Raw genomic sequence first — 17,320 nt, 5'->3', positions numbered from 1 at the left:
GTGGAAGTTGGTAAAGTTGATTTTTTTCCCTCCGTTGTCTGAAGTGAACCACTCTTCTTATGTAAACATAAGCAAATTCTTTTAAAATCTAGGCCACTTTAGGATTTGGGTTTGTACGGTAGCAAATTGTTTTATTTTTGGAGATGTCTGATGCCAATCATGCCATTACTAGGATGAAATATCTGCTTACATAATATGGGTGTGTTTAGTATTGCGTGTTTACCTGCGTACATTAAGTGATCAGTATAAATATGTAGCTTTGTATTTTGCAAAACTTTTTCCAAAAACTAAGTGTCTTGTATTTTTAGTTTGTTATATTTTAGCTCTTTTCTTTTGTGTGTGTGTACAAATATGTAATAATGAATTCTATCATGTGTAATTATAATGCACTAATAAAAATGAGAAAAACTTTTTACCTTTCACTTTCACACAGAGCCTTAGGTACGTCCCTTTTTGTTTTTCATTAGTAAAATGGTAAGTAATTGTACAATTTAAAGTATAAAAGGTATTCATTGGTTGTAACAACACCTAAAAAAAAAAACAGATAGTTTAGAAAAATTCAGTACTTTGGGATTGTCATTGTTTCTCAGTTCTACATGCACAACTTAAAATATCATTTTGTCTGTGTCATTTTATTAGACATCAGTGTATCTTAAATATTCCTGTCCACAATTGGTTAATCAGACACTGGATTTTGTGGTCATCCCCTCCAAGTAATGCTAGTTATAGTTAGATGAATTTAATTATTAATTTATGGTGTAGGAGAATTTAGATTGATTGACACTCTTGCATTGGAGATGTAATGTGTTCTTGAGTCCACAGAAAAGATGTATTGTGGAACTCTAGGATTGGGTAGAAAGGGATCATCTGTGTAGTGGCTTTAGAAAAATAAAAAACTGGGAAGAGCTTTTACAAAAGCAGCAGGAAGTGCTTATTGAATCAGCACTGGTCCATTGTGTGGAGGGGTTTGCAGATTTTTAATTAAGCTGCTGAATGCTTACAGTCCTCAATTCACATGGAAAAGATTTTAAATGGTGGAGGGGTGCATGTACGTTTGTGTGTTTGTGTGGGGCAGGCAAATACAATGACGTGGTCGTGAAAATTAGAAGTTTATAAGCAAGAACAGTAAGAAAAATTGGAATGGAGTGTCTTAAAAAAACAACAGAACAACCAAAAAAGAAAAAAAAAAAAAAAAATTACTCCGTGTAATTTTGAGATCAGACAAAGGGATGGCCAGAGCGTAATGGGAGCATGTAGAAGCCTGTTGCTAAATCAGAAATGAACAGGAATGCGGCTCCAAACCTCATTTACTACTCTTTAGTCTGTTGCCCTAGAGACAGACTTAACATATTGACTTTGGCAACTCCAGGGTACCCTGCCATGTCTGCAGTTATTTAAGTAAAGAGAGCTGAATTTGTGACTTAAAAATATAAGTTTACTGTAGTCAGTGCAACAAATTACGTTTGTGGTTAGGTGGGAATTTCCCAGAGGTTTTAGGTCATCTTTTAGAAAATAATGAAATAAATACAGCTGATAAAGAATTCTGAGTCTGAAAAAGTTCAAATAGGAAACACAGAAACTGAAAGCAAGGCTATTTGAAAAGCCAGTGCAAGAGGCTGTTGAGGACTGATTTAAATTTCAGGCATCATCTCACTTCCTAGCATGAATGAGGTAACTGGAGAATGTAGATAACAAAATTAATAGTCAGGGGAATGCTCAAAATATTATTTAAAGATTGTAATGAGAGAATTAGCCTAGAATGATCAAGATCCCATCCAGGTCTAATTTTAAATGATTCCTCCCAAGCTTTTCAGTTTTCTCTTATTCAACTATGCCTCGCCTTTTGGTAGTATTGTGAGAGTAACATTTCACAGATTTTCTTTGAAATACAGTAATTCAATGAAGGATTGTTTACAAGCTGTCAAATGAGACAATAAAAAAAAAGCATGGAATGGGAGAGGGGGCTGGAAGATTGGATGGCTATCTTGGAATGAGTTCTCTTCCATGCAGTGCTGTTTCTCAGTCTTTCTGAGGACCACCTGCATCAGAAACCCCAGGTGTGACAAAATGCACACAGCCAGCCCCACAACACACCTGCTCTATCCGGTTTTCTGGCGCTGGGATCCAGGAATCTTCATTTTGAGCCAGTTTCCCAGGAGACTGTTGTGTACACTAATGGTTAAAGAAAAACACTTCCAAAATACAAGGGCAAATCTTGGCTCTTAGGGCCTATGAATTTAATGTTGCAAATCTCTTTTTCCTTTGGCTGTAATTTTGGAGATATTTTATCCTAAAAGTGTTGCTTGATAATCGTGTGGGGAAATTTTTTTTTTCATGTAAAAGTAGTTTTATATTTGTGATTCAATTATACATCAGATTAATGATTGGAATGGGTTTAGACAGACTATTTCTCCATTGAGGAAGAGTGAAAAAGATAGTCATTTAGCATTGTAATTTATACTCTTGTATTTTAAATTGAAATAGAAAAAGATTTGGTTAAGGATTCTTTTTTCCCACCAAAAGATCCTATTTATAATATCCATTGACATGTAATCATTCATATAATTTTTAAAAATTATTATTATTTTTTTTTCATTTTTTTTGTTTTTTTTGTGGTGCTGGGGATTGAACCCAGGGTCTTGTGCTTGCGAGGCAAGCACTCTACCAACTGAGCTATCTCCCCAGTCCCTAAAATTATTTTTTTATTTATAGATGGCCACAGTACCTTTCTTTGATTTATTTATTTTTATGTGGTGCTGAACCCAGTGCCTCCTTGTGTTGGGCAGGTGCTCTACCACTGAGCTACAAGTCCAGCCCCTGTTCATATAATCTTAAGATTTTATTTAAAATATAAATGATGCTGGGTGAGGCGGCTTACGCCTGTTATCCCAGTGACTCGGGAAGCTGAGTAGGAGGATTGCAAGTTCAAAGCCAGCCTCAGCAAAAATGAGGTGCTAAGCGACTCAGTGAGACCCTGTCTCTAAATAAAAAATACAGAACAGGGCTGGGGATGTGGCTCAGTGGTCAAGTGCCCCTGAGTTCAATCCCTGGTACCAAATACATAAATAAAATAGAAATGAAACTCAAATGACTTGATACTTTATCTCATATCTTTTAAACAGTTTCTGATGCCGTACTTTCTGCTTTTAACTACCTGGCAACAGACTTAGGGCCCTGAGGGGTCCTAAGAGGGGTTAAACCCAGATTGACTTTGCCAAGCATCAAAGGATTCTACAGGAAGAAAATAACTTCCTCTTCCCAAAGAGTGTAGTATGTACCTCAGTAGCCACGGTTTCCAAATGGTGATCCAGGAGGATCTCGGCCTGTGCTTCTGATTTTTCATGTTAACCCCACGGTCCCATTCTCCTTTTAGTCTAGAAGGATTTGGGGGGTGATGCATCTCCGCCCCTATTCTAGTACGAATTGGCTGTCTCAGTGTCTCCTTGGGTACATACAGTTCAGGAGCCCAGATGTTAGTCGTGAGCCTGTGCCAAAGCTCATGCAATTTGCTCCGATGTTTCTGACCTTCTCAATCCCTAGAGCTTTTACTTTAATGCATGGTAATGTAGAACCCAAACACTGCTCCCACAAAATCAAACCAAACAATCCTATACAGAATTGGGGGTGAAGCTCACTGCCTGTCTGCTGAAGGGTTCATTTATTGAAGAACATCTATTAATTTAAATGTTTAAATGTGGGTCCATTTCACTTGGACTTGAACACGGAGCAGGTTTAAAACTTCAGCTCTAGATGAAAAGGAAGGTTTTGTGCTATTTGAAAAGATATCTTAGCAGTAAGGCGGGTGCTGGGTGATGTTCAGTTGGGTCTGGTGATACATGAGCACCGTACTGAGAGGGACTCCTGTGCAAGTAGCGTTAACTCTGTGATGAATGAAACAGGTTAGGGCAGCATGGGTGGTTAGTAAACATGTATTATATGCTTGGAAATTTAATGTTCTCTTCACACGCACACAAAATGGTACAGTCATGGGTTACCTAATGACCAGGATCGGTTAGGACCAGTGTATTCTTGGGCAGTTTTGTTGTGTGAATATCAGAAAGTGTACTCGTACAAACTATGAATGCGGCATTAGTAGATGACATAATCTTAGAGAACCACCATTGTATATGCAGTCTGTCATTGACTGAAATGTCATCCTGTGGCACGTGACTGTGAGGTGATGGAGAGATGTCAACTCACTTGATCATTCTCTGATGTATTCATACATTAAAACAGATTGTGCACCATAAATAAATATGCCAATTACAAAAACAAGAAACCCACATAAAAACATTAGTATCCTGAGTTGAACACAGTTTCTCAAGCCACTTTCTTCAATGAGTAAGTAAAACTAGATCTATCGTGAATGCCTTGGGAAGTTTTAAGGGACTTTCAGAAATTTGGTTGTCCTAAGCAATAGCCTTCAGAAGTTTCTGTTTGAAATATCTTGTGTTGTTCTTCACACCGTTTTATTCAGCCTTTTCGTTGCTGTGATTAAGTGACCCCACCAGCACAACTGTAGAGGAGAAAAGGTTTATTTGAGGGCTCATGGTTTCAGAGGTCATTGTCCATAGAAGACTGTCTCCATTTCTTGGGGCTGGAGGTGAGGCTGAACACCCTGGCAGGAGAGTGTGGCGGAGGGAAGCTGCTCACATTGTGGTGACCAGGAAGTAGGGAGTCTCCATTCAACAGATGCAAATAGATACCCCAAGCCATGCCCCAATTCCCACCTCCTCCAGCCACACCCTGCCACTTCAGTTACCCCTCAGTTAATCCCTCTCGGGATTAATCACTGATTGGGTTAAGACTTTTACAACCCAACCATTTCTCCTTTGAACCTTCTTGAACTGTCTCACACATGAGCTTTTGGGGGACACCTCACATCCAAACCATAACAACATTTAATTGCAGTTATTCTGAGTATTCTTTAAAATAATGAACTCATTTTCATTAACATAGAAATGTTTGCAAATGAGCTGGGTATTGCTGAAGGTGAAATGGTTAAACATTTGAAACTGTAGACTCTTAATTTTTTTTTTCAGAGAAATCTTTGATAAAAGTTAACTTTGAACAGTTATTTTCGTAGCGACAAATAACATGTGGGCTGAATAGCGGTAACTAGTTCACAGATGTCTTTTTGTTTTCTGAACAGCGCTTATGATTCAGAATTCACTTCATTAGCCTCTCATTATCACCTTTTTTGTGCATTCACTTGGCCACCCGGCCTTCAGCATATCCCTCTTGTTTTAATAGAGATAGGCAGTGCTAAAATAATATTCCCTTATACAAAGTAGGTAGATTTATAACCAGTTTCATTGGCACAGTCTTGGCAGAAACATCCGCCCACATATGGTTGCGAAATGGCAAAAATTCCAAGTTGAAGAGGGAGGTAAATAAGAAAAAGAGATGAAGTGTTACTTAAAGGAGCCACATGTGTCTGGTATCTTCCAGTGTATTTAGGAATCTGCCGAGGACAGTGCTGAGCAGTCAGGCCATCCTTTTTGTGAGTGCACAGAGGACTGACACCACACCTTGAGACTGGGAAAGGGCAAAGGAGGAACAACATTACCTTTGAAGTTATTTACCTGTCAAATTTTATGCCTGAAATTGTTAAGTAGATTGTCTTAAAATCAACAAGAAAGAAAAAGGATAAAGGCACTGCAGATGCTGCTTTTGAAGTGATGGGAGGCAGGGCCCCTAGGTGGAGAAAATAGAGGAAGATGCTAATGATGAAAAGTTTCTCATAGGAAAAGTGTTTCCAGGGTGGACGCGAACATTCAGGAGCCTCCGTCTGTGGGGACTTCTGTTTAGCAGTTAGGTGCTGTGGAGCAGTGAACCCTGACAATGTGGTCGGCTGAGTTAGGCTGAATTCAGCGGCAGGGAATGATAGACAAGAGCTTGTCATCCTCAGCCCCGCCCACTTCACAGGTGTCTTTCCGGATGGGTGAGAATGTGCTGGATGTTCAGCACAGCAGGCAGGCGTTGGTGAACTGGGAGGGCAGCATAGTATCTGGCAGCTCTGTATTCTTTTCCCTGATGGCGTGTGAGGCGACACTTCACTTGGCCACTGTAAGGGTTCTCCACACCCTTCCAAGCCCATGGCACCTGGAGGCTCTCTTCCTCCTCCCCCAGCTGAGCTTTACCAGCGCAGGCTGGGCTTGACCGCCACTAATTCTGATCATGCTCCAAGATGTTAACGGAAAAATGATCTGACCCTTGTTAAAATGGTAAGGAAGATTTTACTGAAGACTTTGGCAGTAGGGAAGAAAGATTGGACTCAACTCTGAAGATAGCAAAGACCACTGGGTATTAATAGCCTAAGACCAGACAGAGGGGATCAGGGGATAGAAAATTACCAAGAGGAGATACCAATGGTGGGGGACTCTCCCCAAACTGACCAAGCCCAGGGTTCTTGCTAAAACTGAACCTGTAGGTCTTTAGGAAGCTCATTTAAAACAAAAATAAAAACAAAAAAAACCCCATTTTTTTTTAGTCGAAGATGGTCATAGTATCTATATTTATTTATTTTTATGTGGTGCTGAGGAACGAACCCAGTGCCTTGCACATGTAAGGCAAGCACTCTACCACTGAGCTACAGCCCCAGCCCACAAAAAGCTCATTTTTTGTTTCCACTTTAATGCTGTAGTGTAGGGTGTACTCTCTCTGCGTCTTAATACTAATTCCTTATCAGGTAATACATGGATGTCTTTAATATCTTGTAGCTTCTCACTGAATGGTTTGGTCTTGGGGAACCTTCCTTAAAATGTTGTTGTTGTCGTGTGTGTGTGTGTGTGTGTGTGTGTGTGTGTGTGTGTGTGTTTTCCCGGTGCTGGGGATTGAACCCAGGGCCTTGATGCTTGCAAGGCGAGCACTCTACCAACTGAGCTATATCTCCAGCCCTTAAAATATTTTTAAAATTCTCTTTAACTCATTGCAGTTTCATTACTCTACATGTGACCCAGCTGGAGATGTCATTCCTTTATAGGAGCCACATTCAGAGTCTTGTGATTGAATGAACATTTAAAACTACACAGAATCTCACATACAGCCGGGCATGGTGATGCACACCTGTAATCTCAAGTTCCTGGGAGGCTGAGGCAGGACTGCCTCAAATTTTTTCTAAGAAGGATCACTTTTTTTGAGGCCAGCATCAACAAGTTAGCAGGCCCTAAGCAACTAGTGAGATGCTATCTCAAAATAAAAAATAAAAAGGACTGGGGATGCAGCTTAGTGGTAGACCATACGGGGTTCAATCCCTAGTACCACAAAAGAAAAAAAAACTCACATATTTTTCGATGGCAGCTCTCTGAACAGTTTATTTTTTAATAGGATAGGATATTTTCTTAATGTGTAAATATAGCTTATCTCTTCATGTTTAAAGAAAATCTGTTTCTTTTTCCCACCAAAATTATGTCTAAAAATGACATCAGATACTTGTGTGCCTCACAGGCTGGTGGTTGACCAGTTACCTAATGGGCATGCACAACCATTTCCCCTTTCAAAATCAGTTTTAATTCTTCCCAAATAAATAAGAAAGCACTGGGTAAAGACCACCTTTGGAAGGTGAGACCCTTTAAAGTGTTCCCTGATTCTGAGCATGCTTCCTAATCCAGTCACTTTGCTCTGTGTCTAGAATGTTCCAGGTTGGCTTTCCTCGAGGTAGCCCTCCTTTCCTGCCTACTGTGTCTCCAGTTGGTAGATGTCAGGGGCTGGCTTATCAGCAGACATTACTGTGCAGGTCACACAGCCAGTTGGCACTACATTCTTGGCTCCTTCTGTCGAATCTTTTTCTAGTTGACTGGCAAATTAAACCTATTCATTGAGAAGGGAGTGTGTGCATGTGCGTGTGTGTGTGCGCACGTGTGTATGTCTGTGCTTATTGATGTATGCATTGCCGGAAGGGGATGAGGTAAAAGCAAAAGTTAAGTCAGTTAAATGCAGTCATCTCGCCTCTGCCTTCTAGTTTTTGGGTCTCCCTTATGTCACTATGTAGTGGGGGCTAATTCTTGGTTTTGTCAGTCTGTTATGCTAATCAGTTAAGTAAATGTTAGCATTTGAGTCTGCATATTTATCATTTTATTATTAGAATAAAAAGACAGTATAGATGCAATACATGTATTTATATATCCATTCCTCAAATTTAGAGACCCATGATCTGAGTGTAATACCTATGCTTTAGCTTGTGTAAGAATATCTAGGATTAAGAGTGGGTTCTTCCTGCGTGCCAGGCCATGTTCTGGGTGCTTTGTGTACATTAACTTACTTAATTCTCACTGTGAGATAGTTATCATTATCTCCATTTTACAGATGAAGAAACAGACACAGAGAAGTTAACTGACTTGGTTATATAACTAGTAAGTCAAGGCATGACTCACAATAGTCTAAGTTATGGTACAGCAGCCAACAACCCTGAAATTTGAGAGGTATAATACAGCAAAGGCTTATTTCTTACCTGGGATTCCTGTCTGGTGGGAGCCTGCTCATTGTCACTGTCATAATCACTCAGAGACCCAGGCTGACAGGCTCCACCTTAGTGCCTGCTTCCAGGAAGGGAACTGTAGGTTGAGCTCGGGCTTAAAGTCGCCACCTGGAAGTGTCATATTTACTTCTCATGTCATCTTGTCCAAAACAGCTTGCTAGGCCATAATTCTACCTAAAGGAGGTGAGGGCTGGGGATATAGCTCAGTTGGTAGAGTGCTTGCCTTGCAAGCACAAGGCCCTGGGTTCAATCCCCAGCACTGCAAAAAAAAAAAAAAAAAAAAAAAAAAAAAAAAAAAAAAAAAGGAGGTGGAAAGTCCAGGCCTGTCTTGTGGAGAGAAGAGAATCATGTTTGTGGTAGAGCTGAAACTGGAGTCTAGGCAGCTGGGCTACAGAAGCCGTGCCTGTGGCTGTAACTGTATGTAAATGCAGTTTATTATCAGGAACAATCTTGGCACTTTGGATGCAGAAGAAATGTTATTGAAAGAAATTAAGTAATCTGGGCTGGAGTTGTGGGTCAGTGGTAGAGCGCTTGCCTGGCATGGGTGAGGCCCTGGGTCTGATAAATAAATAAATGAATATAAATAAATGAAATGAAAGATCCATTGACAACTAAAAAGTAAATAAGTTTAAAAAAGAAATTAATTTCCCCAATGTGCTTACTATGTGAATTTGTAACATTAATGTGACATTATTATATGAGAAACAGTGTAACTTAACAGGTAAGACTATGGAGGTTCCCCCCAGACCCTCCAATTGGAGATTGAACCCAGGGCTTCATTGTGTGCTAGGCAAGCGCTGGACTGCTGAGCTACATCCCCAGCCCCCAAAACACGGACTCTGAGTTAGGCTGCTTGGGTCAAAATGTCGGCTGTGTCATGGATTACCTGTGGGACTGGGTAAGTTACTTCTCTTCTATGTGCTTCACCTGCCTCATGTTTAAATGGGACCTCTCTTACTGAGTTATTATGTTATCGAAAGGAGTTTTAAAAATAGTATTTGTGAGGGTGACCCTACTTAAATCACAGTATATAGTAAACATTGAATAAATGTGAACTACTATTTTTTATTATGAATTTTGTCACATCACAGAGTAAATGATATCTTTAAAAACTTAACTATAAACAAAAAGTTTGACGATATTGATCTGTAAGGATATCCCTGTGATTAACATAATGCTGGAGTACTGTTTATTGTTTAACATTTCAATTAGGGTTCTTTTTTTTTTGCACAGTAGGATTATAGATAGAATCCTGTTTTAAGAATATCCATATAAATAACTTATTGATTTAGTTATTCAGTACATGTGTACCTGGCAAACCCAGTGTATCAAAATCTAGATGTCGAAAACTTAAATTAGAAGTTAATTTTTAAAAGACTCTGGAACAGTAGTTCTCAATGGGGCTATGGGAGTGGTCTTGCCCCTGAGGAATATATTGGTGAAATGGATACATATTGTCATGATGGGGAAGGAAGGATGCTGCTGGCATCAAGGTGTAGAGTCCAGAGATGCTATGCATGGGACAGTGCACAGGACAGTCGGCTGCCCAGGCAAAGAATCATGGGTCTCAGATGCCAGCACTCAGTACTAACATTGAGAAACCCTGATCTAGACAGAACTCAATTTACTTTGAATTGCTTTTAATGGGAAGATTCCTTAGAGTGCCAAATGCAGGGAGATTTCCTGTTGCAAATATCATAGCATTAAACTATTGACACTGGTACGAAGCTGTTTGCAAGCATTGACTAGCAATTCTTTTTTCTTGATCCTGGGAATTAACTTAGGGATGTTCTACTATTGAGTGCCTTTCCAGCCCTTATTTGTGTTGTCCCACCCCCATCCCTTATATTCCCCCATCTCTGTGCTATGGATTGAACCCGGGGCCTCATGCCTCTTAGGCAAGTACTTTACCACTGAGCTGCATCCACACCCCACCCCTCCAGTTCCCTAGTCCTTAAGAAAAAATTCAAAACAGTGTGCTGGTGCATGCTTGTAATCCCAGGTGTTTGCGAAGCTGAGGCAGGGGGATTGCAGGTTCGAAGCAAGGCTCTAAGCAACTTGGTGAGACCCTGTTTCAAAATAAAAAGGGCTGGGTGTGTGGCTCAGTGGTTAATGCTCTTGGGTTCAATCTCCCTGGTACAAAAAAAAAAAAAAAAAAAAAAAAATTTGAGACAGGGTCTCGCTAAGTTGCTAAGGTTGACCTGGAACTTGTGATCCTCCTGCCTCAACCTCCTGAGCAGCTGGGATTACAGGTGTGCTCCACTGTGCTCTGCTCAGGCAATTCTTTATAGCAAGCTGCACTGTGAGAGACATAACAACGTCTATTAAATGACAAGTCCAGTGTTAGAAGTGTGTTGGTCCTCACCCATGAAAACAGCTGTTAGGTTTTTACTCTTCTGGTATAATGAAACTTCTTCACCAAAATGTCCTTAGACACTTCACAGAAGAAGAAATATGAGTGGTCAACAAACATGTAAAAATGTTCAACATCACTAGTAATTAGAGAAAGGCAAATTAAAACTACAATGAGACATACTGTAGTGATGCAGCCACATTAATGTTTATAGTCACTCAATTCACAATAGCTAAACTGCAGGACAAAACACTTTCCGGTATTCATTTATGAATATACAACCAGTGTAACTCCACATCACGTTCAACCATAAGGATGGGAAGTTATACTCCACGTATGTATGTCAAAATACATGCTACTATCATATATATCTAAGAAGAATTTTGAAATTTAAAAAAAGAAATAAAGAACTAAAATAAATAAATAGATAGATAGATAGATAGATAGATAAATAAATAAATGTGCTTAGGCTGCCAGGGCAGTGCATTTGAAGAGTTCAATTTTAATTTGCAACCAGTGATAACTGGGTGATTTGATACTTGGTCTGAGATCATATTCTAGATCAGGGTTTCTTAGTCTTGCATTGTTGACATTATGGACCTGATAATTTGGGTGGAAGTCACTCCTGGGCATTGTAGGACATTTAGCTACATCTTCAGTTGTCCACTCATGAGATGCCAGTAGCACACTCTTCCTTAATCCCCTGATTAATTGTCACAGTTGGGGCAGTCAGAAATTTGGCATTGCCTCTTGTTCCCAGGGTGTGAGCAAAATTTTCTCCAGTGGAGATCCACTGTTGGTGTAATTTGGATGCTTTTCCCAGAGTTCACAGACTGAGGTAGAAAAGGAAAAACCACAACAGCAAGCCAGGAGTACTTTGCAGCTTTAAGGAACACAGAGAATCTGAATGGCAGTTGCAGGGTATCTCAGAATACAGGACAGAGAAGCAGATGGTAATAGGGACAGAAGCTATTTTATAGCTGCTCTGGGGCAGGGGTAAAAATAGAGAAATGGTAGGGGAAGGAAGACCCTCGGATTTACCTGAAAGCTAGATTTTCAATTATTTCTCTTAATGAAATGTCAGCTTGTAAGGGCAGAGCTGACAAGCAGGAAAGAATAATGGTTCTATGCAATAATAGGGTAGTGGGAGCTGCTTTACTGATGAAGCTGCTCATTATCTGGAGTCTAGGAAGAAAATCAGTCAATGAATTATTGTGGTGAAATATAACTTTCAATTTTCTGGAAGCCAAATAATAAAAACCATCTAAAATAACTTGATTTGTTTCTCATGAGACTTACAAGAATTCTTATTTATTGTTGTGTTAGATGAAATTAAATATAATGAAGTGAATTAATAGATATAAAAATGCTTAGAAAAGTACCTATCCCATGATAAGCTTTCAATAAATATTAGTTGTCATTGTCTGTTCAAATGAAGACCAGGGATAAGAATGGTCACTCTCCTGTCGTGTATATCTAAAAAGAAAAACAACAAAAAAGGATATTCAGTATGATTTTTAGTTGTAAATTCTTTTATTCGAGTTCTTTAAAAAAAAAAAAGTAGTTCTTTTATGTTATTCATACTACGTGTTAATTTCCAGATAAGCAGCATATTAAATTAACCAGAACACTGCATTTTCAGCTTTGAGTAAATCAAAGTTCATTATAATATGTCAAATATAAAGGCTTAATATTTATAGCCAGACACTTTACACCACTGATTGACAGGTTAGTAGAGTCTGTGTTCAGAGTTTAGGGATTAAACCAAAGTCTTGCTTAATTGTTTGACTGGCATGAATTTATTTGTGGCTTTGAAGTACATTGCTGAAGAGAGGTGATGAAAAATACCTTGTAGCAGCCGATTTTCAGGAGTAATGCACCATTTATCAAAATTGACGGCACCATTCCATTTTATTTATCGGCCGTGTGTGTTTTTTGCTGTTGCAATCAGAAAATATTCACTAGTCAACCTCAGTTCGTTTGCCCCAACTAAAATACTATCTGGAATGTGATATGACCCTAGTTTGCCCTTGATTTTTAACTTCAAGGGACTGGGAAGAGAGGACCAGTGGATTGAGACTACCTGGATTCAAGAGGACATTTCATTTCAGTCTTTTCTTCATTATGATGTGGCCTCGGGCAGGTCTCTTAATCATGTCAGAACTCCGTTTCCCAATCTCTGTGGGAGTCCTGTCCCCGAAGTTTTGGAAGCGTGAGGTGATTTTGAAGCGCTGTGGGAATCAGGATGCTCTCCGACTTGCTCTGTGCATTTCTAGTTTTTACTTCCACGTTACTCCAGCATCTTTACCAAATGCGGATCTAAATGTTTAACTCCCCCTTTTGTTCCTTCGAAGTCTTCTATTGAGTGCAGAATAAAGTCCAGAAAATTTAGCAAGGTCTAAGGAGCCTGTTGAGAGTGAGACCCTGTCTCACCTTGCAGGTCCTAACTGGTGGGTGCTGGCTGTCCAGGGAGGGCTACTCTAAGCCAGGTCCTGGGACCTGCCTTCCTGCGACTGTCCCCCCTTGGAGTGCCTGCTCACCTGGCCAGCTCCCTGACCTGGCACTCTCTCCCTACAGTGGACACAGGCAGACCTTCCTTTTCACTAATACTGTGTCTTAGATATATTTTCCTTCAAGAGTTTTGAAAACTGTTGAATATCCCTCCTGCCGCCATCTCCTCCTAGATCAGGATCACCTCATACCTAGATATATTTGAATGTCTACAGACAAAAAGTGCTTGGTATCTAGTAGGTTTTGATGAATATATAAAGTGAATAAGTCACTTTATATAATAGTGAGACAGTTCAGGTGGAAGTAGAAAAAGGAGTTGATGGGTGAGGTGAGTTGGGAGGAACAGTGGTGGGTAATTTGGTTATTTTGGAGAAGTAATTAAACTGCAGCAGCTTTGTGTAAAACTAAATGTTAGTTATTTAGAGTCTTGGGAATAGGAGAAATTTATTTTTCTTTTTATTTATGAATAACATTTGAAATAATAATCATCCTGTTGATCCTAAGGCATTTATACTTGATGATTATAAACTTCAAGAAGTAGATCCAGTTTTTATAGAAATTTTTAAAAGAGGGAGTCAGTAATATTTGAATAGTTGATACTTAATCTTTTTAGGTTAAAGATAAAATTTTTGATTTTGATGGAAATATTTCCAGAATTTTATGGAAAAACAGAGGGAAAGTCATTTAAAAGATTTCCTATCCCTTTAAAATTACCTTAGTTTCTTTTATTTGAATATTATTTTAAATTATTTAATAAATGAAGAAAATCCCTTGAGATGCTCTTTAAAAATCAGTCTATTTAGCAATTTGGGAGGCTGAGGTAGGAGGATTGCAAGTTCAAGGCCAGCCTTAGCAATTTAGCAAGGCCCTAAGCAACTTAGGGGGAGACCTTGTCTCAAAATAAAAAATAAAAATGACTGGGAATGTGACTCATTGGTTAAGTGTCCCTGGGTTCAATCCTCAGCACCAAATAAATAAATGAAAAATTTTAAAAATTCATTGTCTGGTGCTTATGAATAGAACATGGATCATCCATGGTTCTATTTGATGCCGTTATTTCCAGTGAGATACATTTGAATTATTTAAAAACATAATGCAGTTTGTATAGACTTGCACTGTTGAACATCTTATTGAATTAAGTAAGCATTGTTTTTTAAATGTTTCGTCTATATAAAAATGATAGAGACAATAGAACCTTTTCACATTTGAGTTGTTTCAAGTAAATTTTAATCATATTTGCAATCTGGCATTGATTCAACCTTGATATTTGCAAATGCTTTTCTGTATATCCCCTGTACTCTGGGGTTGGCTGTGTTCAAAATTGTGGAGTAAGCTATGTACCACTTATATGAGTAATAATAATAATACTCTGTGGAGTTGTATCGTATATTCCTGCTCCCTTCTCACTTTCCTGCCTCAGCCCAGAACATGTACAAAGGTGTTAGGAAACAGAGATGTCAAACCAAGTTAGAGGCTTCAGTGCTTTAGGGCTTGTACCAACTTGTGTGTATTGTGATCCTCTTAAAGTTGGGGCATGGTATGCATCCTTTCCCAAATGTATATGACCTTAGGATAGTTTTTGTTTTTGAAGCACACCAATTCATATTTCTAAGTGTTCTCATAAACACTTTGGATATTAAAAAGTCATATAGAGCAAATAATATTGTGATTGCTGTTTTGAAGATACAGAAAATTATTTCTATGATCATTAGAGCATTAGAAGTATTTTTAATTAAATTCAAATAAAAAAGGAAGGAAAATCATGAAGACGGCTCCATTTTCTTACAACTGAGTTTGGAATTAAAATGTCACGATTGATTGTTATTGGAGAGTGGTGATATGTGAGACAAGAGTTCCGCTATCTTTGATTCACTCAATGGAGACCTCTAGACTTTCTGGGGAAACTCACACTTCTGAGAGGAAGTAACATTAACTTAAAAAAAAGGATAGCTGTGCATCCACTGCCTGTAGCTGAGGCATTATGATTATGGACAGCAGCCATGCACAGAACTCCCCGGGACATGATTAGAGTTGATGCCAGCTGTCTATAAATTCAAAGGAGCTTTCTTGGTGGGGCTGCTGCTAGTTTTTTTGTTTGTTTTTAAAATCAGGTTTAACTATTTTCTGATTTACATTCTTGGAACCACTTAGATTTTTTTTAAAAGAGATCTTTTTAAAAAAAAAACAATTTTAACACTACAAAATTATAGGAGACATTTGTAGAAGTGTTCAGCAGAATGAGTCTGGAGTTCAGGAACTGGAGTAGGGAAATCTCAAGGTCTCTTGTGTGGAGATGTTACCTGTGTGTCTGAAAAAATAAAATTTGGTGTGTGTGCTGACATGATTGTGTATTGTGGCAGGCAGAATAATGCTCGTTACCCTCCTCCCGAAGCTGTCCATTTTCTAATCTCAGGGCCTGTGGATGTGTGGCAACAAGGCAAAGTGGAATTGGGTGGCGGGTGGAATGAAGGCTGCCAGTTGGTGACCTTGGTGAGGAGAGGGTCCTGGTAAACCCACTGAGTCAGTGGAATCAAAGGCGCTTTCAGAAGTAGAAGGATGAGGCAGGAGTAGGTCAGAGTGGTCTTGTGACGAGGACATAGCTGCTGTTGATGGTGGGAGGGACCGCCAGCCAGGGAGTGCAGGCAGCCTCGAGAAGCTGGAAAGGCAAGAGAATGGATTCTTCCCAGGAGCCTCCAGAAAGGAATGCAGCCCTGCCAGTACCCGGGAGTTAGCCCAGAGGCACCCATTCAGATTTCTGACCTCGAAGAGGGTAAGACAATAAATTTGTGTTGTCTTGAGACATGAAGTTTGTGCTGATTTATTACAGGTGCTGTAGGAAACAAATGCACGTGTATTCTGAAACCTGCTTAGGTGGACTACCATGTTTTCAGACTACCCCACTTCGTAGCCCATCTGTCTGATCTGTCTATCCATCCATCTATCCCTCCATCACATATACTTCTGAGGTGCTGGGGATGGAACCCAGGACTTCAGGCACACTAGGCAAGTGATCCACCACTGGGCTACGTCCCCAGCCCTGTAGCAAATATTTTCTACTATGGATTTTTAATTCCTACTGAAAGTATACATTAAGAATATATATTCAGTAGTGATCTACTTATTGCTCCTGGTAACAAAACACGGAATAGTAAAATAGCTACTCGAATAAAGGCAGAGAGAAAAGTATTACTTTCATAGGAAGTAAAATTTTTAATATAGTTCAGATCAGGTGTTTGGGATTCAGAATCACATCCTGGCTTCATGATTGGTAGCATTCCCTTCATTCATTATCATGACTTTTTTTGAATTTCCTGAATTGAAGCATTTTGGAATGCAGTGCGTTCTGCTCACATGTCCAAGGATGGTACATTTCCCTGTGAGAAATTCCACTGCCCCTATCCCATGGCATTTTGGCGTCCCTCTTCAGAGTGCTGGGGTTGCTTCCGGTGGGCACGGTTCTGTGGCTGGGGATACTGTGTCTCTGTACTCACAAATTGTTTCCAGTTCACTGGTGGAGAAAGGCCCACAGAGTAAATTATAGCTCAATATGGTGGTATAGTAAAATAAATAATGCATGGATGTTATGGAACACCCAGGGACCTGGCCACCCCTGCCAAATGTTGTTTCAGAATATAAAATAATTCAGATTTAAGAAGAACCATGTTGCTGTGGCTCCATTACAAGTTGTAAAGCATAAATTCCAACTCGACACCTAACACCTGTTATGAAAACCACATATTTTTGTAGTCTACCGATGGTATCCATGAATCATTTTGCCATATACCTATCAGTGAAAGATGAAATATCTGGTGACAAGACAGTTTATTCAGGAGGACCATTTTTCAAATATGTGAAATAGGGAATAGCTCTTTGTTTTTCATTTGTCATTTCAAATCTTTTTAGTGTTTAATCAACTGAGTTTTTTTGAAATAGCTTATTGATGTTACAATGTAATGATTTCTATTCTTTTCTGTTAT

General features: G+C 39.3%; 1 protein-coding gene and 1 long non-coding RNA gene across 3 annotated transcripts in view; both read left to right on the top strand.

The window, feature by feature from the left end:
* Positions 1-17,320, top strand: part of SH3RF1 (SH3 domain containing ring finger 1) — a 157,066-nt gene that overhangs the window by 24,105 nt on the left and 115,641 nt on the right. The gene's annotated exons all lie outside the window — the stretch shown is intronic.
* LOC306662826 lies at positions 113-16,644 on the top strand. Its single transcript, XR_013764272.1, has 3 exons — positions 113-8,662; positions 8,788-13,197; positions 13,229-16,644. It is a non-coding gene; the product is annotated as an uncharacterized lncRNA (long non-coding RNA).

Source organism: Sciurus vulgaris (assembly GCF_902686455.1).
Source record: "Sciurus vulgaris genome assembly, chromosome: 5".
NCBI classification, from domain to species: domain Eukaryota; kingdom Metazoa; phylum Chordata; class Mammalia; order Rodentia; family Sciuridae; genus Sciurus; species Sciurus vulgaris.
This window is presented reverse-complemented; position numbering and strand designations above follow the sequence as displayed.